At 36.4% G+C, this 25,349-nt stretch overlaps 1 long non-coding RNA gene across 1 annotated transcript; it reads right to left on the reverse strand.

Moving 5' to 3' along the window:
* Positions 1-10,511: 10,511 nt before the first annotated feature.
* Positions 10,512-25,237, reverse strand: LOC118483229. Its single transcript, XR_004869948.1, has 6 exons — positions 24,629-25,237; positions 24,005-24,532; positions 23,797-23,871; positions 23,518-23,619; positions 23,337-23,427; positions 10,512-11,066 (listed from the first exon to the last, which is right to left on the reverse strand). It is a non-coding gene; the product is annotated as an uncharacterized LOC118483229 (long non-coding RNA).
* Positions 25,238-25,349: the final 112 nt, after the last annotated feature.

Raw genomic sequence — 25,349 nt, forward strand, 5'->3', positions numbered from 1 at the left:
CATAGTCTTCCCTAATCCATCCCCTCAAACCCCCAGAAAAAACCCTTGTCTTCTTCAAATATTTTCTCTCTATATTAATTTTGACAATTGATCCCCACTGGCTTCATCCCTCCTTCAGGCTTTCAACCTCACATCAGACATCCCCCTTTTTTCAACACTTCGATTTTCGAACCCACATCCAGCAGGCGACATCCCCCCTTCACGAATTTTAGGAGGTATGTATTTTTATTTTGATGTTTGATTTTGGATTGATTTTTAAGTTTGATTGTTTGAATATGAACATCAGAACCTGGATTTTGATTTTGAACTTTGATTTTACTCACTCAGAAACTCATAAAAAAGATTCAGAACACACAAATTTTGATTTTGAAGTTTGAATACTGATTCACTTATGAATGTCCCTTTTTTTCTTGCTCGATTAAAATTATTACATAGTTAATTTCTATGATTCTGGTCTTCTGGAAGGTAAAGTTCTGACAGTCGATATATTGATTACTTCTGTGATTTCCATTTTGGCTTCTAGGACTTACTTAGGTAAACACTAAACAGTTAATTTTTATAGACGATGATAAATTAAAATGAGATCAATCGGAATGACCAGACTATGAACATGGATTGATGTTTGATAAGTTTACTAAATTGAAGTTCAAGTTCAACTGAAGATTATGGTTAGACTGAAGTTTACTGTAAAGTACATTTGTTATTGTAAATTGTTTATTAAAGGGGCAAAGTGATGTTTTGAGGATAGTGCAACCTTAAACCTGGCACGATGACACTCCCCCTTCGCGAATTAGACCTGAGTACATGGCACCACTCTGTTTGAGGGATACTTTATGATAAGAAGAAATAGGTTTTTTCTAGGTTTGAGGGGATGGATTGGGGAAAGACAATGTGGAAATGACAGTAATACCCTCACATGCAATGCATGTGAGGGTAGTTAACCGGGAAAATAAACGAGGTTAGTAGTAAAGGTTATACCCTGTATCAAAATATGAACATAAAGGTTGGGTTTGACCGATTTCATAGTGAAAGGTATGAAGTGTGTAGGTCCGGCTAGGGGAGGATCTAGTCGCCTAATCCTTGTGTACAAACCAACCCGGTTGTGCGGAATCCAACCGAGATAGCAAACCCAGATAGAGATAAGGAAACACGAGATACTAGACACGTAGATTCAATGATTAACACCAATGTATTAATACTTGAAAGCAGTTACAAAGCAAGGTTTACAAATACACTCTGTAAACTCTCTCTAGTTCTCTCTGGTTCTCACTTGTGTCCTCACTCGTGTCTGTCTCTTCTGTCTGATATGGTCTATTTATAGCACCAGCATTGACGAAACAGAAGACCAACGACGAAATGGAACATCTTCGACGAAACACATGGCCAAACGACGAAACAGGAAAGGATATGAAACATGGTCAACGAAACAGACTTGTTTCGTCGACATCACTCATGTTTCGTCGATCTGGGCTTTGGCCCAAAACAGTTGAGGCCCATGCTGTGTTTCGTCACCTTGCTTCAGCCCAGATCTTGTTATCTGGCCTGGTGCTAAAGGTTTGGCTCTCCAGCTTTGTGTATGGAACTTTGGAACGCACGACGGAGGAATGTCGTGACGTTAGACTTGAGCCGAACCTTAGCCGAACCGAACCGAGTCGCGTCCACATATCGTGTACCAACAAACTCCCCCTTGGACGCTACTCATGAGGTTCATCTTTTTGGTCTTCTATGTCGGAGGATCTTCAAAGTCTTCACGTCTTGTAAGCAGAAAGTGTATCAACAAACTCCCCCCTTTTTATGTAGGAAGTGTGTTAACAAACTCCCCCTTAACATAAGCTCTCCCTTGAGTTATGCTCGTGAATCTTTTGATCTTCAATACTTGAGATCCTTGTGGTGTTGATGATTGATCAGCGGCAACTCGATCATCTTTATCCTTTGAGTGCCTTCACGTCGTGTCATCATTCCGAAGCTTGTCATCGAACATGTTCTCCTTGCCTTTAGCATCTGCTCATGCAAGAAAGCTAAACGCGTAATGAGAACAAACGCTTGGAATATAGTTAACATAAACAAGCGACACACATGTGACCATATTTCAATCAACTACCGTCCGACAGTTTGAAAGTTTAACAAATTTATCAATTTCAGTTTTTAACTTTCAAAACTTGCAATTTTGACCGTTTATGAAGATTTAGTCGATTTGGTTTTCAATCAGGTTTCAAGAAACGAAGACTCGAGATCCAACATCGTACAATCAAAAACAAGATAGAAATAAAATTTTTTTGGCTTTTATAAAGTTTATATTAAAACACACCTAAAATCTTTTTGATATTTTTGAATATTTCAAATGTAAAGACTCAAAGCAGTAAATAAATATATACAAAGATGCAGAAACTGAAAGCATTAAATAAATATTTACAGACATTCTTTTTGTGAGATTCAAGGGTTAGAGAATCATATCAGTATACGGTCATGTCAAAACGCTCTTGTTGTTCAATTAGTTAACATCAAGATAAGCATTCTATAACGATTATCGGTATTGTTGTCCACATAAGCTCAACTTATCAGATGTAATCATGTTTAGGGGATACGTTAACGTATGATTTATACTTACCGACCGGTGTTCATCCACATCACGACACATTCCCGTATCAAGGTATGCACGAGGGTTCATCTTACCGGTGAGTATACCGATTATCATCTGTTTTGACGTATATGAAAATGTGAAAAACTCACTTATTTTGATTTGAAAACAAGCCCTATGTGATAGAATCACTTATTGATGAGGAACTTGATTTTCATATGCATGAGGGCGCAGAAGCAAGTCCGTGAACAGGTCAGTAGTTTCGTACAGCAAAGAGACGAACTTGACTCCCGGATAAATGTGATATATTATCACTTATTTTGAGGGACATGTGATTGTTTATCACTTATTGAGGTCGAATGCAATATGTACACGTATGTATGGTATCATGGAAGATCTAGACTTGCGTCCCCGTTATTTTTCGGTAAAAGATACAACCATGATACCCAGATGATAAGCAGCATAAAGACCGAATATCTCAGAACCTCGGCAATCTCTCAAACGAAATTTCGGTACCAAGACCATATGCCAATGAGCGGTTCCCACCTGGTCTTCAGTCGATTTAGGTTTATATCACCCTGCACACTTTAAAATGATTGTGAGCCTACCGATACATCTTATATAGAGCTGCTTAACATATTTTTCATTTAAGGTTTAAAGAGGTTTGGACAGACCACTGATGTACTATCATTTTCTCTTTTTCTCGCCAGGAAACTCATTTTAGCTTTTCTATTGTTTTTGTGTTTTTGAAATTTTTCGATGTTTTTGGATTTTCAAATTTTGGATTTACTCCCCCTAAAATCAACAAACTATGATAAATTTAAAAGACACAAAGATATTTACAAAAATGATTTTCCGATGTTGGTTTTACTCTTGCTTGACCTTAATGCCATTTACCAATAATAAAAAGTCAAATCTTGATTTGTCAAATGCTTTGGTAAAAAGATCGGCACGTTGGTCATCGGTGTGGACCTTAACAACATCGATTAGCCTTTTATCAAAGCAATCACGTATGAAGTGATATTTGATTTTAATGTGTTTGGTCTTTGAATGCTGCACAAGATTTCTAGTGATCTGTAAGGCAGCAGAATTATCAACGTAAATAGGAGTAGTTAGGAATTCAAAATCGTAGTCGCGCAATTGTTGTTGGATCCATAGGACTTGGGAGCAACAACTTGAGGCAGCAATGTATTCAGCTTCGCATGTTGATGTAGCGACACACGTTTGCTTCTTGCACTGCCATGTGACTAGGCGATTTCCCAAAAACTGACATCCAGCCGTTGTGGATTTGCCGTCGATTTTGCATCCGCCAAAATCAGAATCACTGAAAGAGATCAAGTCAAAGTTATTATCCCTAGGGTACCATAGATCGGTGTCAGGGCAACCCTTCAAATAACGAAAAATCCTTTTTACAGCTGCAAGATGTGAGGCCTTCGGGTTGACTTGATATCTGGAAAGCATGCACATTGGGTACATTATATCTGGTCTTGATGCTGTGAGGTACATAAGAGATCCGATCATCGCGCGGTAGTATGAGGGGCTAACAACTTCACCCTTCAAGTCTGGATTAATTCCGTGATTTTGCTGCAATGGGGTACCGATGGGCATTGCATCAGACATCTGGAACCGGCTCAAGATGTCACCAACATATTTAGTCTGATGGATGAATATCCCAGACTCAGTTTGTTGCACTTGTAAGCCCAAAAAGAAAGTCATTTCCCCCATAGCACTCATCTCGAATTTATCCTGCATAATACGCTCGAAATTCCTACACAAAACATCATTAGTAGAACCAAATATAATATCATCAACGCCTAATCCTTGTGTACAAACCAACCCGGTTGTGCGGAATCCAACCGAGATAGCAAACCCAGATAGAGATAAGGAAACACAAGATACTAGACACGTAGATTCAATGATTAACACCAATGTATTAATACTTGAAAGCAGCTACAAAGCTAGGTTTACAAATACACTCTGTAAACTCTCTCTGGTTCTCACTTGTGTCCTCACTCGTGTCTGTCTCTTCTGTCTGATATGGTCTATTTATAGCACCAGCATTGACGAAACAGAAGACCAACGACGAAATGGAACATCTTCGACGAAACACATGGCCAAACGACGAAACAGGAAAGGATATGAAACATGGTCGACGAAACAGACTTGTTTCGTCGACATCACTCATGTTTCGTCGATCTGGGCTTTGGCCCAAAACAGTTGAGGCTCATGCTGTGTTTCGTCACCTTGGTTCAGCCCAGATCTTGTTATCTGGCCTGGTGCTCAAGGTTTGGCTCTCCAGCTTTGTGTATGGAACTTTGGAACGCACGACGGAGGAATGTCGTGACGTTAGACTTGAGCCGAACCTTAGCCGAACCAAACTGAGTCGCGTCCACATATCGTGTACCAACAAAGTGCAGTTTGGGTATAACATAAAGGTTGATTTGTGTAATTTTGTCTTTTTAGAATAATACCTAAAGAGTAGAAAAAAATGGAAAACATTGAATGAAATGGACATTAAGATGCATAAACAGTTACACATTTTTTGAAGAGTCGTTATAATGCTGATGTAACGAAAAACACTTATTAGAGGCATTAACCATTATGCATGGTCAAAATATTTGTATATTGAAAGATATGGTGTGGAACACCTCACAAGATGCATGGTATGTTCATCAAATAAAATCAAGATACCATCAATTCGATTATACTCTCAAGCATGCCCATAAGTTATGGACATTGATAAGTAACAATGACTAATATAAACATTAGCGAATTATTTAAGCAAGGTCATTTGGTCTCTCACAACTCGTCAGAGGGTAATCATAATGATAATTCCCCTCCTATGGAACTCTCGTGTGGAAGTCATCATCTTGAAACCGGTTGATTCGAATAACCCGATCCGAGCTAACCCGAACCCGAATAGCCCGGACTTTAAAAGGGTTGGTCATCGGGTCAATTTTTCCCAGACAAAAACCTGAACGACCCGACCTGAAAAACCCAAAATCCGATGAACACCCCTACTTGTGTCTAACACAGTCCCCTTTTGTTTTTACTTTTTGTACATATATAAAATAAAATAATCAATAGTATAAAACATTCAATTTATTTTACTTGCTTGTACAACATGAAAGAAATACAAGAGGATGTAAATTATTATAAACTAATATGTCATGATAAGATTTAAAAGAGAGTACTTTTTAAATATTTGTAAACCAAAATTACTATTTATATTTTGTTTTCCAAAAAACATGAATAACGCGACCAAACCACGTGAAAGCCAAGAACTATAACAAACTAACGTAACTGAGATGCAAAAAATTCCTTTATAACTATAAAATACAATATTTTATTAATGAACTGTTCTGAGGCAGAAGTTAAGAAAGGAAGCTTTAAGTTTTGTGTCTAAAGTAGACCAACAACATTTATCCATCATAACACTCTTTACTCTTTTCTCATATTTTGGGGTCTTCTATAAGACCATCCGTAGTGGGGCGTGATTTTTTAAAAAAAATTGAAAAAAAACACCCCAAAACGCCCCGCCCCCCACTACACTCGGCGTTAGCCGGTGTTATTTTCAAATAAAATGGAAGATGGCGTTTTAATTAAAACGCTGATTTTGGTTTGTGAATGCATTGACTGGCTTTGACCCACAATCACTTTTGAGCTACCCACCAATCACTTTTGAGGATCTCTGACAACTTTGGAAAATGGTCACTTTTGAATGTATTTCGTGTTTTTTTTTTTTTTTTTTTTTTTTTTTTGCATTGAAAATAATATGGGCGTTATTGGAATAATGTCGCACTACATCATTTTTACTATAATGCCCAATGCTGATTAGGATGCCACGTGTCGGATAATGCCCCATGGTGGGGGCATTATTTTTGTTCACCACTACGGGTGGTCTAAGCATTGGTGTTTATCGATTTGTTCGGTTTGAAGGTTCTTTTGATCGAAGACCAAATTTGGATTTGGTTTGGTTCTTTTTTTTTTCGACTACGAAAACTGAACTAAACAATAAAAAAATTAACCCACTCTCGTTTTTGCTTAGAGAAATTTACGAAAATATATATTTTTTTACCTTGACTTTTTTAAAATAGAAACATTTTTTGTCTTTTCAAAAAATAATCATGTTAGGCGGCTGGCTAAAGGCGGCTAAACATGAATTTATGTACCAAAAAGTACCGGCTGAGCCTTAGGCTATTGGGTCTGGAGGAGGGTAGTCCTCAAAGAATGATCCGTCACGTAGACGTCCACGTAAGCAGATGTGAGGGATGAGCCTAAAGGGATGACCCTAGGGTGTGTGTGTGTGTGGGGGGGGGGGGCGTCAAGGTAGGCTGGGGGAAGACAGAGGCGACGGGGACGACCCGGGTGGGGGCGGTGTGGACGGGGCCCGACGTGGCTCGCCAGTCCTGAGCCGACCCCCACACCGCTAAGCTTTAGCTTTCTCAACCGTCAGCCGTAAGTGTTGTTTTCTGATTGGTGTAAACACTTTAATAAGTTGAAAAAAGTATGTCTATTTTGGAATAGTCTTGATAAACATTGTGTATTTTGATAATTTTCTCGGGTAACACAATTAGTAGGATTAAATTGATTAATCACAATACAACTAGTTCAAACCATCAAGATTTTCACGCTTTGATAATTTATTCTTTGGAACCTAACCTTAGTTTTATATTTGAGTAGTTTTGATCCTAAGGAAAAGTGTCGCCCCTAATGCTGTTATTTCTTTTAGTGGATGATAGAAAAAAATAGATGCAAAGATTAAAGATAAGATGATATCTATAAATCCTGACAATGAATATGTGGTTCAATTAACAATTGATAAATTCATGTTAACAAATATAAAAAAGTTTGTGGAGTTCCAATATGTGCGACATCCCACTTGAAGTTGATTTAACCTACCTTTTTCCGTTTCATTTTGTCTTTTGATTCAAACCATGTAAATCTAGGTATGCTTTGTGTAATGGTTTGGTGACTATACAAATGGGTACGCTCACTTTTTATCTTGTAATCGTTTTATTTCCATTTGTTAAATTTTTGTGGGGCATGTTCCTTTAATAACACGATCTTTTCATCACTCGACTGGTTATTGAACATGTCATCTTATTGGTTCGTTGGTAAAAAGTGAATGGCATAAATAATTTATAATTATAAATATGAAATTATTTAATGTTTTTTTATGATTTTTTAACATTAACAAAATGAACAGCCTAAAATAAAGAAAATATAGAGTTTGCAGCGGTAGATGAATTAGGAAATGAGTATTGTAGAAAAAATAAATACAATTAAAACAAGGTCCAAGTGCATGGTCTGATTCATTGGTTTTACTGGTATGGCTGATTCAGATGGGCTCAATCAGATCGGCTATTTAGCTGGTTCTTGATCAAACAAGTTAGGCTCCAGAAAACGTGAAACATGGCTATAAGAGCATCTACATTCGACCAATTTCAATTGACCACCATAGCCAAAAATTGGTTAAAAAAAAACCACCCCACTAACCATTTGCTACCTTAGACACAACAACACCCGCTCCCCCTCATTTTCACATATATTAATATTTTATCCTTCCTCTCATCAGTGCTTATACCCACATTTTAAACTCAAGTTATATGTTGCCTTTCTTCTACATGTTGGTGCTACATCAACCACAAACGTAACACTTCCGGTGTACGTAGGTGCTCAAATAGGGTTGAAATTGCCAATTGTGGTACCCTTTTTCATGATTAGACTCGTCAGAGCGTTATATTTTGGATAATCTAATTTGTCTGGGGATTAGATTGTCCAAATTGGACTGTTCTTTGTTTGGCTCTTCTTCCTAAGGCCTAAGGCTATCCAGTGTAGGTGCTAAAACCCACAATGTCGGGTGGAACACCATGCCGACAATGGCGTTGTGGAGTAATGAGATGTAGACATGTGGCTGTCTCCACTCTGGAACACCACGCCCCCATAATCCCATATGTTGAACCCGTAAATGTTGTGGCGTCTATATGGCTATTTTCATATGGTGTGAAAAGTAAAACCACACCCTAATACCCTATAGTATAAGAGTACTCTAACTAGATATTTAGCAATTAGATTTCAACGTTTAATTCTGGTTTATAAATTTTAGAGTGCGAAATGCTAATTGAATGGCTAATTAAGATTATAACTTAAACGTATATTTATAAGCGATCGTTTGACAATTTAATGCCGGACAACCAAACAAAGCTATAATCTTAACAAAATCTGTATATGTTATAGAACAAAGTTATAATCTCTTTTACAATCTCAAGATTGTTTTTTTTCACTATCTACAAGAAAAATTTTTATATGTTATAGAACAAAGTTATAAATCTCTCACTATCTTTTACAATCTCAAGGTTGTGTGAGTTTGAAGTACAAAAAAAAAAAAATAGGTATAACTTGTTAAAAAAAGAAAAAAATAATTTAGAAAAATAATGGATCCTCAACATCATATCCATATTTAAGTCTTTCCTTTTATTTGTTCTTGTAAAGCCTATAAATAAAGGCTCGTTTTTCCTGTTTTGTATGAGAGAAATATATCAATAAAATTCAGTTCCTTTTGATTATTCTTTCTCATCTCTGATTATCAATTTACAACATAACTATCATTTATAAATTGTACTGAATAAAACAGATAAATATGAATATTAATATATGAAATTGCCTCATTTTATTTTATATACATATAATATGAGATTTAAAAAAACGTATAGCAATTGTAAAATTAATTTGGAGCTCCTGATGTTTTTATGAAAAAAAAAAAACTGAACCATATGAATTATATATCTTTAGACAAATCATTTTCTACAGTTGTTATCACCTTCTTATCACAATCTTAACACGACTCTCATCTTATCTAAAGATCGCTAATGTAACTTTATTGCTTTGGTGGTTTAAATCTTTACTTTTTTCAGAATATGCTTATTTTTTATTGGCTTGTTACAAAAGTTGTATAATGTTATCACAAGTTCATATCTACAAGTTACGACAATCAATTAAGGAAAAGTATTTAAAACATGGATATGCCTAATTTTAATCCTAAAAGTCTAATAAATTGAGCCTTGCACATTAGAATAGTAGTTTAATAGAATTAAATTGCTATATCCTTCACTTATGCATATTGCATACACATCAAACCCTGAAAAGTAACGCTAGAGTTAGTGGTCTAGTGACAAAGCAAAACCTTTTAATATTCTTAAGTGTGAGGACTTGGATTGACGTCTCGCAAAGAGCAATAACATTCGTCATTCAAAAAAGAGTCGAAACCCTAAAAACTGTCCCCAAAGAGTGTTCAAATCTTGGTGCAAGTATATGGGTATTTAAGGTATATAGTATTTTAATGTGAAAAAAAGAAAATTACTTCTAATAGTAAAATATATTCTGATTCATTCTTAATTAATATTAATAATTAAATTAATCAAACTGCACCATAAAATGGGTATACTTTTCTCTTTTAAGCAGACCTCACAATATTATTACTTAATAGCAGTGTTTTAAAATCGCGACAAGTCGGCGATTAATCGTTAGTTGGCCAGTAATTGAGTAATTTTTCGTTAATCAGTCAATTAATCGCTAGTCGGCCTAGTCGGACCTAGTCGGCCGGCCAAAAATCGGTGATTTCGGCTAGATTCCGGCAAAAAAACCTATATTTTCCCGAACAAAACTTCTAAATTCAAGACAGATTCCAACCAATCCATGTGAATTCCAACAATTTATCTTGTATACTTAAAAATGAGTTGAGTAAGAGTTATAACCTAGCTACTTAAAATATTTACCTATAAAAAATGTATATGTGTATACATAAAACTTAAAATTACATATAAAAAACCCGATCCGAGTAATCCCGATTAATCCCGAGTAGTTGTTAGTCCCCACTTCACCGGCCGACTAGCGACTAGCGAGTTCTCCAACCTTGCTTAATAGTGACATGTATCAAGTAAATTTTTAGTGTTGTAGATGATATAAATAATAAGTTTTTTTTTTTTTTGTACATATCTAACAATAAAACCTAGACCTTGAAATTTGAAGATATCAGAAACACATCATGAATTTATACCATTCTAGAGTTTAAGGTTGGTGTAATGGTATGCCGTATGCCATTCCGGCCTCCTCCTCTAACTTGAAAGCCTCGAGCCAAATTCTCGTACATTATTAACCGTCAAAGACGGCGCTGTGGTAAACTCATGATTCTCCTCTGGCAAGAGGTATCAAATTTGAATCCATAACCTCGATCAGCCACCTTCCCAACACAAGTTGGTTTATATCTGATCCCGCTCGTTAGCAAAGTATTGACAAGTCTCGTGAGTTTTCTTGTAACGGGTTCCACTGGGTACCCAAAAAAAGGCTCATCATTGAAGTAAATGCGGGCTCCGCTATTCCTGTTTTGTTGTAGGATAACCAACTCCCTTGTTAGTTGTTACCATGGTAAACCTCATGTTTGGACCTTTGATGTTTCCAAACTCATTCTTTAACCCACTGAAAATACCTAAAAGAAATAATTAGATTACACTGAAGATATTTGAATATCAGATTTACAAAAACAATGCTACAAGATCTGATCATATAAGGAAATAGAATTATAAAAAGAGAAGCTAAGATATAACCCGTTGGTTTTCATCTATGCGTGGTTAATGGATCTTAACCGAAAGGAGGTGCCATTACCATGCCCTAATGGGCCTTGTAGCTAGTTATGTAGGGCTGCAAACGAACCAAACGTTCAACGAACAGTTCGTGAAGCGGGAAGTTCATTTGTGTCCGTTCATTTATTAAACAAACAAACACGAACAAGAAATTTCGTTCGTTTAGTTAAATGAACAAACATGAACAGAGGCCGCGTTCGTTCATTTATGTTCGTGAACGTTCGGTAACATGTTCGTTTGTGTTTGATAGTTCGTTAGTGTTTTTAGTTTTTATATTTTATTTAAATACTTCAAAACTCCGATAAATAAAATATTTATTAAGTGTCAATGTATTAAATATTTTGTTCTTGAATGCTTGTTTGTTTTCATTTGTTTCCATTTGTGTTCATGAACATTAGTTTGTGCTCATTCGTGTTCATCAATGATCGTTTTCGTCTGTTGCCTAAAGTTAACAAACAAACACAAACGAACACGAACAAATACATTTCCTTAACAAACGAACACAAACATAAAATCTTGTTTGGTAAGTGTTCATGAACAGTTCGTGAACACATATTTCTTAACAAACGAACACGGGCAAGGTCTTGTTCGTGTTCGTTCGGTTCGTTTCCTCGTTCGGTTCGTTTGCAGCCCTATAGTTATGTCCTTAAGATAACAAATAATGATTTGCTGAGCTAAAAGTAATACAACTATCATGAAGCTTTATAAAATATTTGTGATATTCTACAATGCCTCATGATTGTAGAAAGGTTCTTGCTTGTTTTATTGTTGTTGAAGTTTGGTTAAGTCTTTGTTGGTCAAGGTTAGAAAGCTTGAGGGGTAGTTATGACATTCTATAAAGGTGAAGGGTTGTCAGTCAATAAAGTGTAGGGACTGATTGTGCTAATCAGAAAGTTAGGTTGTTAATTAACCCTTGTTAACAGTTTAAAAGGTGGAGAGCAGCTCAGAATTAGGGTTAGACTAAGTTTTGCTAATTCGTTTCATTCTCTTAGTAATTCCTTTGTTCTTCATATTGTAATTCGACTTCATGTCTAATAAGATCTAATCGTTCGAAGAGTTCAGCTTGGTTAATGTTCTTTGGTGTTATTCTTAACAAATGTAAGTTGTAAACACTCCACTATTCTTGAAAACGTGTCTTCTTTTTGTAGCCCTGACTAATTGCATAAGTGGAAACTGTGAGGTTATAAACACTCGCCTACGTGTCCGACGCCACAAGGATGACATTGAGGACATTTTTGCCTTATGTGGTGTAACTACCCTAGTGACGCTCTAGGGAGACTCAAGTCGCTCCTCATTAAGGATTAAAATGATTTGCTAAACTAGTCACTTTGTTGCTCTATCAAGGTCTTGGTGATTTAAATAGAAAAAAACACCTTTTATTGGTTCATAATGTCCTCAACATTTGGAATTTGAAGAATGCAATCCGAAACCTGTATTTGCCAGCACATGCCTCGCAAGTGTGATTCATCATTCACATAGGAGGAAGGTTCAACCTCGAAAAGACCCATTTTTTAAATTTTGTGCATCTTTGGCAAGTATCATACACTAAAAAAGACAACTCATATCAATCAAATATAAGGTAGTTCTATGTGCATTTAGGTTATCCAGCCAGTTAAAAGACTCGAGTAGCAGTTCATGTGCCAGTTGCATCTTATTCCAACTGTATCAAGGTAATTTTTCCTCACTAGAGCACCCAGCATCTCGTGAATATCATCACCTACGAAATACCAAAGACCAACAAACACACGACGACAGATTGTTGAGGTCAACACTTCCAAAATACTGCTGCCAATTTTTTCAAAGCGGTGGCATCTTTCACTTATCGATTGTAAGATTGCAAGACTATTGACAGTGGGTTGCTACGGTTTTAAATTTTTGCAGATTACTAGTTGATACATCTCGGTACCAACGAAGCGTTTATCCGAGCTCAGATCCTAGAAATATGTCATAAAGATTGGGTAATATATGCATACTGATTAGGGATTTTTGTAAGAAGTTTGTAATCAAGTATCACCACCACACTGTTGACACTAACTGGTATATGTCTGTATGGGTCCCTTTTGTCACTCAGCTCATAGAACTAGGGCTTCCTGTATAAACAAATGAAACCCTAGATTTGCTAATTGCTATGAATGAGTGATTGTTAATTACCTTTTGGTAGAGAGAATTCAATATTTTTCTTTGGAGTAATACTTTTTATCACTGTTTGGTTGTTTCTGCATTTATCTAGTGCATACATTTGCCAAGCCTATCAACACAAAAAACATACTTTCTGCTGACAAGATCCACTAAAAACCAACTCACCCAGCTGACAGATGTCAAATGGCCAATCATATCTTAAGTATATTTCACTTTTGTAAGTACTTGAATGAATTGCATCACAGTAGTATGTACATGTATGAAGAAAAACAAACACACCTACTCGCCAGCCTATTTTGATCCCTTTTTTTGTACAACTCATCTCTAGGATAAGGATCATTACAGAACAGTAATTATTGCGAGAACAAAAAGAATAACTCTAAATCACTAAATTTTGGGATTTAAGGTTCATATTTCTTAAATTTTATGTTTCTTACATTCATATGTGTATTATATATACATAAAAAATCATATATTTTTCCCTACATATAGTGTACATACATGTAGGTACACATAACCTACATGTGTGTAGGTTATTTAAAAACTGAAGATTTTTCATATTTTGTTTTAAATTATAGTGTGAGAAACAATAAATCTTACATTTATAACATTTTCATTTACTTTTTAGGTTTTAGGATTGAAAAATGAGTGATTCATTTTGTTCTGCGTGTTCTCGCAATATTTAGTGTTCTGCATAGAACCTTTCCCCTCATCTCTATTAATCCTAACAACATGAAATAAAACATATAACTAAATAAGAGGAACGAATCAATAATTGTGCTTAGTGGAAGGACTTCACCTTAATTATACACATGGGACTTTATAAATCATAACCCTAAATTCAGAAACACAAACAGTGGCATTTAACTAAAGGTACATAATAAAAACATGTTGAGAGGGTGTTTGCGACTGACTTTGAGAATGACTTATTCACTTATTGGCTTTTTTCAAAAGTCAACAAGTTAAAAATGCGTATGGCATTGATAAAAATGGTTTTTTTTTTTTTTTTTTTTTTTTTTTTTTTTTTTTTTTTGTAAAAGCCAATGTTTTAAAAACCTGTTTTCAATTTATGCCAGGTTGAACCAGGTTGTAGCGGGCGGTTCAATTGGGTTACTAGTTAACCCTATAATTTCATATAATACAAATTCATCTAAAAACAATCCGAGCTCAATTAGGATTTAGGTAATTGATCATGGTTTTTATTGTAAAATATTAAGCATTTTTATTACTTATAAACAATATTACATGGACGAGGTGGGTAACAGTTTCAACAGCAATGAAATATTAGAATGGAAGTCACTAGGTTAATTACCGGAAATACGAAAGGTCAGTATAACCTTAATATCGTTTTTTATTGAAGTGAGAAAAATCAAATTTAAAGATAATGCAAACCGGTTCAACGGTTTGAACCGGTAGAATCAGATTTATCGCCGGTACATAGGACATATCGTATTCGAGTTTTACCGGACTTTATCATACCGGGCTTGTGTCCGGTTTAAATGATATAACCGGCCGATTCATAACGGTATTTAAAACATTGGTAAAAGCCACAAATTTGGCTTTTTAAATAGCTTTTGGCTTTGGCTTTTTAAATAGCTTTTGGCTTTTTTAACATAAAATTACTAATCTACCCCCACCTTTTACCTTAAAAGCCCTAATTCACACAAACACATAACACACGCACACACCATCACCTGCCACCCCCTCCACCTTCACCCGACCACCATCCACCCATCCGCCACCCTTCCCATCGTCATACCACGACCACCGTCACCCACAATCGCCCCTGCTACCGTCACACCCACAACCACTGTCGCCCCACGACTGCCCCTGCCACCCATCCGCCACCTTCACCCAACAGCCATCCACCACCACCCGCCACCTTCACCTAACAACCATCCACCACTTGGTTTTAAAAAGCGTGCCTGAGGCGCGCTTATGCGCGAGACTCAACAAGGCTCACACCCTTGGGCTTTTTCGCTTAGCGCCTAGAGTAATTACAAGAAGCCCTAAAAAGGCGTGTTTTTTTGGGATTTTTCTGGGCTTTTTTGGCCTGAGGCGTGCGCCTCTTGTACCCGAGGCGTTTTTATGCATCTAACTGTTGTACCTTGGGTTTTTTTGGCTTGTACATGCAACTAAAATCATACAAAAACCTTACTTATAGCTATATTTTGGGTAGAAAGCTAAAAACGTATGTGATATATAAAAAATATATATAATTAGCTTGCACCTTAGGTACGAAAAGCCCACCGCTTTTGCGCTTTGCGCCTCGGTTTAGACCTCGTCACTTTTATGTGCCCCTCGCTTTTTAAAACCAAGATCCACCATCACCTGCCCGCCCCTCCACCATCACCCGCACACACCGCCACACCCCCAACCACCACCTGTTGCATCTAGTGTACCATACTACCATCACCATCAATTCCAAAAAAACAAATATAAAAGTATGAAATTTGTAAAAAAAATTATTATATATTGTGTAATTTGATTATAAATTATTAAAATTGGCCAAAAAATTTGTTAAGTATATAACATTACATGTAAAAGTAGTAAATGGTTTTAAATATATAAGAATGTCTTTTTTAATCATTTTACATGAATAAGCTAAGCCCAACACTTTTTAAAAAACAACTTATTAAAACGTATTTTGGAAAAGTCATAAGTCAATAAGCAGTTTTGACCAAAAAAAAAAAAAAAAAAAAACACTTTTGGAGTTAAATAAGCAAATATCAAACACCCTCTAAATATGTATAAGTGTTTTTTTACCTATGTTTTCTACAAATACTAGCACTTTTGGAGATAAATAAGCAATCCCAAACAACCTCTGAATATGCGTAAGTGTTTTTTGATACCTATGTTTTCTACAAATACTATTAGCATGCTCAAAATGTCCTCAAGGATACCCACAATTCACGATATATCTTAAAGCCTAATTAATTTTTATAAAACTTTATATGTGTGTAAACGAGCAAGCCGCTCGTGAGATACTCCAGATTGGCTCGCTAATAGCTCGAACCGAGCCGAGCTTAAATGAGCTCAAACCTAAAAACAAGGTTGTTTAATGAACTTCCCAAGCATTCACTTTCTGGTCTACTGTTAATGTTAATATAATTTTTATTCAATATATTAAATAAGTATATAATTATATACTAATACAAAATAACAATAAAATAACTAAATATTATATATTATATCATACATAAAAATTATAAATATATGTAATAATCAATTATAAATGTATATAAATTAATTAATAAATAATAAACAAGTGAAGACCGAGCCGAGTTGGAGCTTAAAAAACGACTCACCGACTGATCAAGAATAAAACTCGAAACCAGCTGAGCTCTAACTCTCATAAGTTAAGACTGCGGGGTATGGGGCGGGGGTTTGGGCGGGGGTGGGCTGAAAACGCCCAAGCCACCACCCCGGGTGGGCATGGGTTTGGGCGTGGCCCTTGGGGCATGGGTTTCAAGCCGGGCGTGGGGCGGTCTGGCCAAGCTGACATGGCGGGCTTTAATTGGACAAACCAAAAGAAGCCGTTGGGCTAGCCGTTGGCCAACGGCTATTTAAAAAAAAAACTAATAAAATTTAATTTTTCCACTATAAAACCTCACAATTTCTTCCATTTTTTTACTACATTCATCTTCAATTCTCCATCTACAAAACGAAAAAATGCATCCTCATAACCGTCCTTTTGACCCGAACAACCCGTATGCATTCCAAGAAAATAATCCTAGCCCACCACCCACTCGTCCAATGGCTCGTCCATTTTTCATACACTCTCCTATGCCCGACATGGCGGGTTATGCATCGTATCTCGGGAATCGTTTATTTACTAACTTCCCACACACCGACGATTCGATACCTACCCCGTTTACACAATCGCCCATCGACCTTTCACCAACCTCCATCGACCTTTCACAAAACGAAACCGTCCCCGAAACTCAACCACCCAACGACGGTCCTTCCGCACCCCAACCCATAAAAAAGAGAAGCCATAAGAAAAAAACCGAGGCGGATAAAGCACTTGAAACCATCAAGCGAAAACAACTAAAATGGACCGTTCCTGAAGAACTTGCATTGGCGAGGGGTTGGTTTCAACAATCTCAACATCCAACTTTAGGTATTCTTAAACTTTGTTTTTATTGATGTTTTTTTTTATATAACTTTGTAATATATTAAATTTTGTTTTTATAAAAACAGGAAACTCTCAACATCGAACCCATTTGTGGCAAGGGGTTAGTAAAATACTCCATGAAGAATTGGGAAAAGAGGTTTATCGTGAAAACGATAGCTTATCCTCGAAGTGGACCGAGATAAGCGGCCAACTTACAAAATATAGTGGTTTTTTAAATAAAGCAAAACAAAACCCAAAAAGTGGTGAAACCGAAGCCGACATTGTGACGAATGCATTGCTTCAATTCAAGACAAATGTGGGGACCGACTTCCGTTTCATGCATTGTTGGGAGATATGTAAGTTTCATCCAAAGTGGGCGAATGTCCCCAGTGGTAGCGAAAGCAACACGTCTTCCAAAAGGTCGAGGGCCTCGTCCCAATCTGATGCACGAGATCAAGAGATTGAGGACCTTCTTGATGATTCGCCAAGCCCAAACCGGCCTGAGTATGGAAGAGATGCCACAAAAAGGCGTGCTCAAAAATCAAGATCTGCTACGGCATCACCTTCAGCTGGGAGTTCGCTCTTGCATAGAGGAATATACAGCGACCAGTTGGATGCCATTTCATCCAAGATGGATACATTCAACGTCTTCCAACAACAAAGGATCGAAATTCGGAAGAGCAAAGAAGCTAGAGATGCCGCTAGAGAAGCCGAGAGACAAAGACAGGAGGATTTGAAAATTCTATCCCAGCCGATTGATCACCTAAAGGGTGACGAGTTGGAAATAGTCTTGCAGATGAGAGAAGAGATAAAAAACAAATATAAACGTTAGGAAATTTTTTTATGTAATTTTTTTATGTAATTTTCTTTAATTTTTATGTAATTTTCTTTAATTACAAAGAGCCCAAAGAGCCCAGCCGGGTCAGCCCAGCGAAGCCCACCAAACCCACGCCCCCAACCTCCGCCCCACCATACCCTGTTTTAATGTGGGTCGCCCCATGTCTGTCACCCAAGCCACGTGTCAACAAATGCCCCAACCCAAGCCCAACCCCCGCCCCACCATACCCCGCAGTCTAAACGAGTTGAGCTCGAGTCTAGGCGAGCTGAGGCTCGGCTCGTTTACAACCCCAAAGTTTCATGAAACAAGCAAGTCTTCGGGTAAAAACCCAATTATAGGAAAGACAATGATTACAGCCCTGTAAAGTCAGTACAAGAGTACTGGTAAATTGTGTTGGAACTTGGGAATTCACATCTACATTAATATATGTCCCATCAAACCTTTGATACCAAAATTAATATATATACTTCTAATACAATCAAACTTCAGGAAAGATATGCATCTGAATCATGATAATATTCATAAAATGAAAAAACTAGCTCAGCTAAGCCACTTTTTTTCCTTCAAATTTTAAGGATAAAATATAGCAAAGAACCTAAGATGCAAATAAGAGTCCTTGAAAATTATAGTGGAGATGAGCAGAAGCTTGAAAATTTCATTGGTAAATTTTAATTATAAAAAAAAAAAAAAAAAAAAAAAACTTTATGTGTTTGATTTTCTAACAAACTGAACACTTACATGTTTCTATTTCTGGTATTTGTTATAAAGTTAAATATAGTTATAACATTCTCCTTGAAATTTACAAAACTCTGTTTGATTTTAGAGTTGGAAAACTGGTAAGTTTGACTTCAAAAATCAAACTAAAGTCTTCTACTTTCCTTCTAGGAATAGGAAAATATTAAACTTAATTCCAGTATATATTCTTGGTTATTTAGCAATTTAAAGCTAAATAAGTCATTAATTTGTGAATGTTAAAAATTTTACTTAGCAATTTAGCACTTATGAAGTTATTATTTTTTGTATGTTCAATTAAGTCAACAGTGAAGGCATGAGGGATTAATGAACCCATGTGATATATTATTAGTTACAACTTATGAAGAACACACTATATAATTCAATAAAAGTAATCTGTGATGAGCAACATGGATACGATGTTCTGATTTAAGTATTTTCTTGCAAGGGTATGTACGTTGTCATATATGTTTTTATTGTAATTGAAGGAACAAATGTGCATGCCTATTTTACTATCAATTGTTTTGTATGTATTTGTGACTTGCGATTTCAAATGAAAAGTGAGCACTTACGGTGAAGCACATGCTTCAAAGAGCATCCACATGGACGTGAAGCGTTCACTTTAGAAGTGAACACGTGGGATGCAAAGTATGCGCTTAAGGTGAAGCGCATACTAATTCAAATAAGTGGCGGCTTATTTGAAATTTTGAATATTAGATCTACACTGTAAATAGGGGCTTGTAGTGTTCATTTATATGTGTGAGTTTATGGTGAGATCACCAACCCAAGGGGAGCTCACCTAGGGTTGGATGGGACTTGAACGATGTATGTATGTGTGTATGAATCAAGCTATGATAATTGTTTATCAATAGGATTCATACAATTCCTCATCTATATTCTTGTTTGTGTTTGATTTCATTTCACCACACACATCTGTCTCTATCGATGTTTGATTCAAAGAGTGATTAGTAAAAAAATTGGGGACTTGCATATACAACTCAAAAGGACCTTAATGCATTTGCTAAATGGTCCACTTAATCCTAGGTTAACTAGTTAATTAAGTTTAGACCACTTTGTAGAATTCTTATTGATTTGCTAGATTTCAACAACAAAACTTGCTTCCCTTTATAGGAGAGGGTTATTAAGACTAGAATTAGAAGAGAAACTCAGGTTATGGTAAACCAATTTGGTTTCATGCCAGGGCGGTCAACTACGGAAGCGATTCACATTTTGAGGAGATTGATAGAAAAGTATAGGGAGAAGAAGCGTGATCTACATATGGTGTTACTTGACCTTGAAAAGGCATATGACAGTATGCTATGTAGACTGATTTGGGATTAGTTTGGAGGGTAGACAAGTGCCAGGGAAGTATTTAGACATAATTAGGGATATCTATGATAGAAACTGGAACTAGGGTACATGCGCCTGTAGGGGATACAGGTTCCTTCCATGTGGAGGTAGTACTCCACCAAGAGTCTGCATTGAGTCCGTTTCTTTTTCCGGTTGCTTTGGATGAGTTGTCCAAGTTGATTCACTTGCGGTGTCTAGATGAAGCCTTAATGCAAGGCTAAAGGAGGGGAGAGCAACTTTAGAGAACAAGGGTTTAAGGATTAGTTGCTCTAAGACTGAGTACCTTTACTGTGACTTTAGTGGTGTAGGTGACTACGAGGACACTCAGATCAAGATCACTATTGAGGGTCAAGTGGTTCCTCAAGCAACTAAGTTCAGGTATCTAGGAGCGTTTGTGCAAAAGGATGGGGAGACTGATAGTGACGTAGCCCATCGTATCTAGGTTGGATGGTGTAGGTGAAGAGCAGCCTCTGGGGTTTTGTATGATAAGAGGTTCCCAACTATATTAAAGGGAAAACTTTATATGGTTGCAGTTCGACCTGCTATGTTACACGAGACAGAGTGTTGGGTCATCAAAAGGACACAAGCGTGCAAGATGGATGTAGTAGAGATGAGAATGCTAAGGTTGATGTGTGGCCACACAAGATTATACCAGATAAGAGATAAGAAATGAGGTTTTTAGGGTAATGTTAAGAGTAGCTAGTATAGTGGATAAAATAAAGGTGGGGTGATTGAGATGGTTTGGTCATATGAAGATGAGGCAGTCGACTGAGCCAATTAGGGCAGTGGAAACCCTCACCATGGAAGGGAGGAGTAGAAGTAGGCCTAGGTTGATTGGGATGAGCGGATTAGGCAAAATTTGCTAGAGTTGCACCTCTCCAAGGACATGGTCCAGAATAGGAGTTAGTGGAGACGTAGTATTAAGGTTAAGGACATTTAGATAGTACTGTTGTGGCTTAACTCTGTCTTAGAGGCCTACATTTTTCCTTTTTACTTTATGCATATGTATTATTTTTGTTGATGTAGCCAGCTACTCTTGCCACAATGCACTTTCACACGTCTTCTATTGATAGCTTCCTATGTATACATTCTTTAGTCCTATGTATTTGCCTGTTGTTTGTTTTGGAGTCGGGGGTCTCTCTCGAAGCAACCTCTCCATCCCTAGGGGAAAGATGTGCCTACATCCCACCCTACCAATAGCTTTGCTATGTGTGGGATTTACTGGGTATGATTGTATGATCACAATATAAAAAAAAATCAAGTTTGTTGTGAGATATTACTAGATATTTGGTGTGGTTGAGGCATTTGGTTGATGAATTTGACTCGGGGATAGCAATGAAATCATCATGTCAAAACCATCCTAAACTCTATATATATATCACCCATGATGCTAAGTGGCTTTCCAACCTTTTCTTGATGTTATAGCACACATTAGTTCACAAGATGGAATCCAAATTTAAAATATTAGTACTTCTAATAGTAATGCTTTCTAGATTGCCAAAATGTGCACCAATTAAGCTATATAGTTCTAGAATATTTAATTAAGTCATTGGTGAAGGCATGTAAGTCATGAGAACCTTTAGTTGCAACTTATGATGAGTGCGTTATGCTTCTTTTTTTATATATAGTTTTAGAATATTCAATTAAGTCATTGGTGAAGGCATGAAGGGTTTATGTCACGAGATCCTTTAGTTGCAACTTATGATGAACACGTTATGCTTCTTTTTTTCTTCAAATCACAGTGATTTGTGAGAGCAACAAAAGGTTATGATGTTAAGATTATATTATTTTCTTACAAGTGTGCCTAGACGCGAGGCACACTAAGGTGCAGGCCTCCACGCCGTATGTCACAAAGGCATGGTGGTCTTTAGGTGTAAAAATTGTTGTTAAAAAACATGTAAGGTGTAAACATTCTTAAAGACGGGCCTTTAGAGAATTATAAAACCTTTAAGCCATGTAGAGACCTAAAAGCACCATATTGGAAGCTTAACAAATGCTTCAATTGTCCACTAAAGCACTCTTGTTGACTGATAAGTGATAATTAATAATTCAACTATGGTATACATAAGGAGTACAAACTACAATGTACAAACATAACTATATAGGCAAAGCATCTCTAGTAATTGTTTTGTAACAATTATGCTACACTATTATATGCTCCAAACTTTAAAATATACAAGGTGAAATTGTAGTTCATCCTATAAGAAATGCAATAAATTAAGAACATAAAAGGGAACCTATAAGGCCTGCATAATTTTAATTCCCTTGTATCCTTGTACTAGTTAACTCATTATAAACATAAAGTCATAAAGAACAAATAATTATAAAGAGGTTGAAATAAAGATAAACAATGTATCCACTATATATAGTTCATCATTGAGCTAGTTAATCACCACATTAAATCACAAACAATAAGTGAACTTCAATACATATTCTTATATTGGCCATTAAAAAGCATCAGAGCCTGGTATTATTTACCCAAAACATACAATGAATCATATATATATATCAACAACTAAATACCATCATCACCTAATATGGTTGAAACAGTTAACCAAATAATGCATTCCTACTTGGGTAATAGAAGCTGTTTCTTACTAACCCCCAAAACACAAAGCAGCAATGTTTATACTATAGGAACTAAGATATTATCCTTAAACCCTAAATCTTTCAATGAAGATATACACATATATATCAGCATGGGCGAAGGATAAGGTATCTCCGGGGGGGCGCCCGACCCCCCGAACTTTTCGATGCGTAGTGTTATGAATAGTACTTTCGTATAGGTATATACGTTGCCGCCCCCCCGGTTTTGCGAAAATTCGGGGGGGCGTGGCTTCGCCAATGTATATCAGATATATGTTATGCTTAAGTTGAAAGATTTTTTTTTTTTTTTAAAAACAACAAAGTAAATAAGTTCCCACACATATATATACTTACCTGGAATAATCCTTTTGATATGGTGCCTCCAGATAGTATATAGCAACCCATAGACTTTCAAAGAGTTGGTTGCATGCATCTTTTAGGGGTCCTGTTGTTGGCAAACTTGAAATTTAGAAGACATTATATATAAAGAGAGTAATTATAAGTTTATAACTCATGTTTAGTAACAAGTTCTTACTTTACACAATGAAACCCTAGCTAGTTGTGATGCATACCATGCTTAAATTGGATCACTTCTTCAAAGAAAACCATAACTTTTCTGGTCTTCTCTTCCCAAAAACTGAAAATAAATCAGACCCAGCTTTATTTTAGGTCAAAAATCAGTAGGAAATTATATTAAAGGGGAAAAGGATGGAATAAATTAAAATTTGGGAGAAAATTCTTTGGAAAAAAAACTAAAAAACGGTTAAATTTGCAGTTAAGAAAAAAGAACAGCTATGAGAAGATAGTGTAGTACCTTGTTAATGATTTCAAGAAAAAACCCTCTTCTTGCTCTTCATCAAGAAGAAGTACAGGATTTCAAACTCCAAAGCTGAATATTATAATAATAAAAATTAATACAGTTTAAGGGAAGGTTGGATAAAAAGAAAACATATTAAATAATTAATCAATCATCATAAATAGTACAAAATTAACAAGAAGGTACATAATACACTATTCTCTACCTGGTGTGTCCGAGATCATCTTCCTCAGTTTGAATCTGATCAAAACTCCATTTTTACACATCAAGAAACAAAAAGGTCAAAACTTTTATTATATAAAAGATTAAAATTAATAAAAAAAGGGTATGTGGTGGAAGGTGGATGATGGGAACTGGGAAGATAAGTGTTGAGTCATCAGAAGCTGCAGCTTTTTTCTGTGAACACAGTGATGGCGGTGGTGGTAATGGATGGTGGATGATGGGTGTGTGTCAATAAGTCTCTGACCAGGTGTCACTCCTTTTCTTGCAGCTTCAAAGTTCAAACATCTCCACTACCACACATAAAATACACAAAAAAAGATTATAAAAACACATAAAATACAAGAAAGAGAGAGCCATAAGTTTACTGCTGTAGTTCCACTGTGAGTCAGCCGACAGCAAGAGAAGTGAGCACACGCATAATCCCAATAAATGCATACTCTATATACAACTGGTTGCATATGCTCACTCTCTTCTGTCAGCTTTCTTCATCTTTGTAACCATATATATCATCCTGTCATGAAAAGAAAAAAACAAGATTCAAACTCAGATCTGAAACCATAAAAGATCCCACTAAACATAAAAAGAGTGAGAAGAAAAAGATGCATACCCATCAAAGAACATAATCAACAGAAGTAAAAGAGTGCATAAAGTTTGAGACTTGAGTTGACTTTTAGCACAAAAGATGAGGGCATAAGCATAAATCATAATGAACAGATATATATAATTGTGATATGAGAGGCTCCTGTTGAAGGTGAAGGGTGAACCAACACAACACAACAATCATTTCAATCACTAGGTAGTAATATATAGATATATCATGATAATAGTGCTCATGTAAGCATTTCATCGAACAAGTGGTGGGGATGAGGGTTTGAGAGTGAAAGGAGGAGACAAAGCTAATAAATCACCATGTGGGTCTGTTTATAAATTCATCTGATTAACGTGAGCAAATTAAATAAATAGGTACAGCAATTAAGGTTATTATTATTATTATAAGGTGGGTTGAAGTGATTGGGGAATGGGATGTTGTTGTCGACATAGGATTGGTAGATTAGGGTGAAAAAAGAAGAAGAATAATTGTGCAATTTGAGTTTAGTGAAAATGATAATGAGAGAATCCGGCGGGTGTAAGCCGTGAGATGGGGGCCCCGGAGCTGTGCTGTCGCCGGAAGGTGGACTTTTCTGGCGTAAGCCACAGACTTTGCGTAATTCGAGGAAGACCACCTTTGCTTTGCTTTGCTTGCTTTTGTTTATACTTTCGTACATCTATCTAACTAAAAAATTGTACATTTTGAAGGGTTTCTAGGTTCGTTGTACAACTTCTGAATG

The sequence above is a fragment of the Helianthus annuus genome, chromosome 10 (genome assembly GCF_002127325.2).
Source record: "Helianthus annuus cultivar XRQ/B chromosome 10, HanXRQr2.0-SUNRISE, whole genome shotgun sequence".
NCBI lineage: Eukaryota > Viridiplantae > Streptophyta > Magnoliopsida > Asterales > Asteraceae > Helianthus > Helianthus annuus.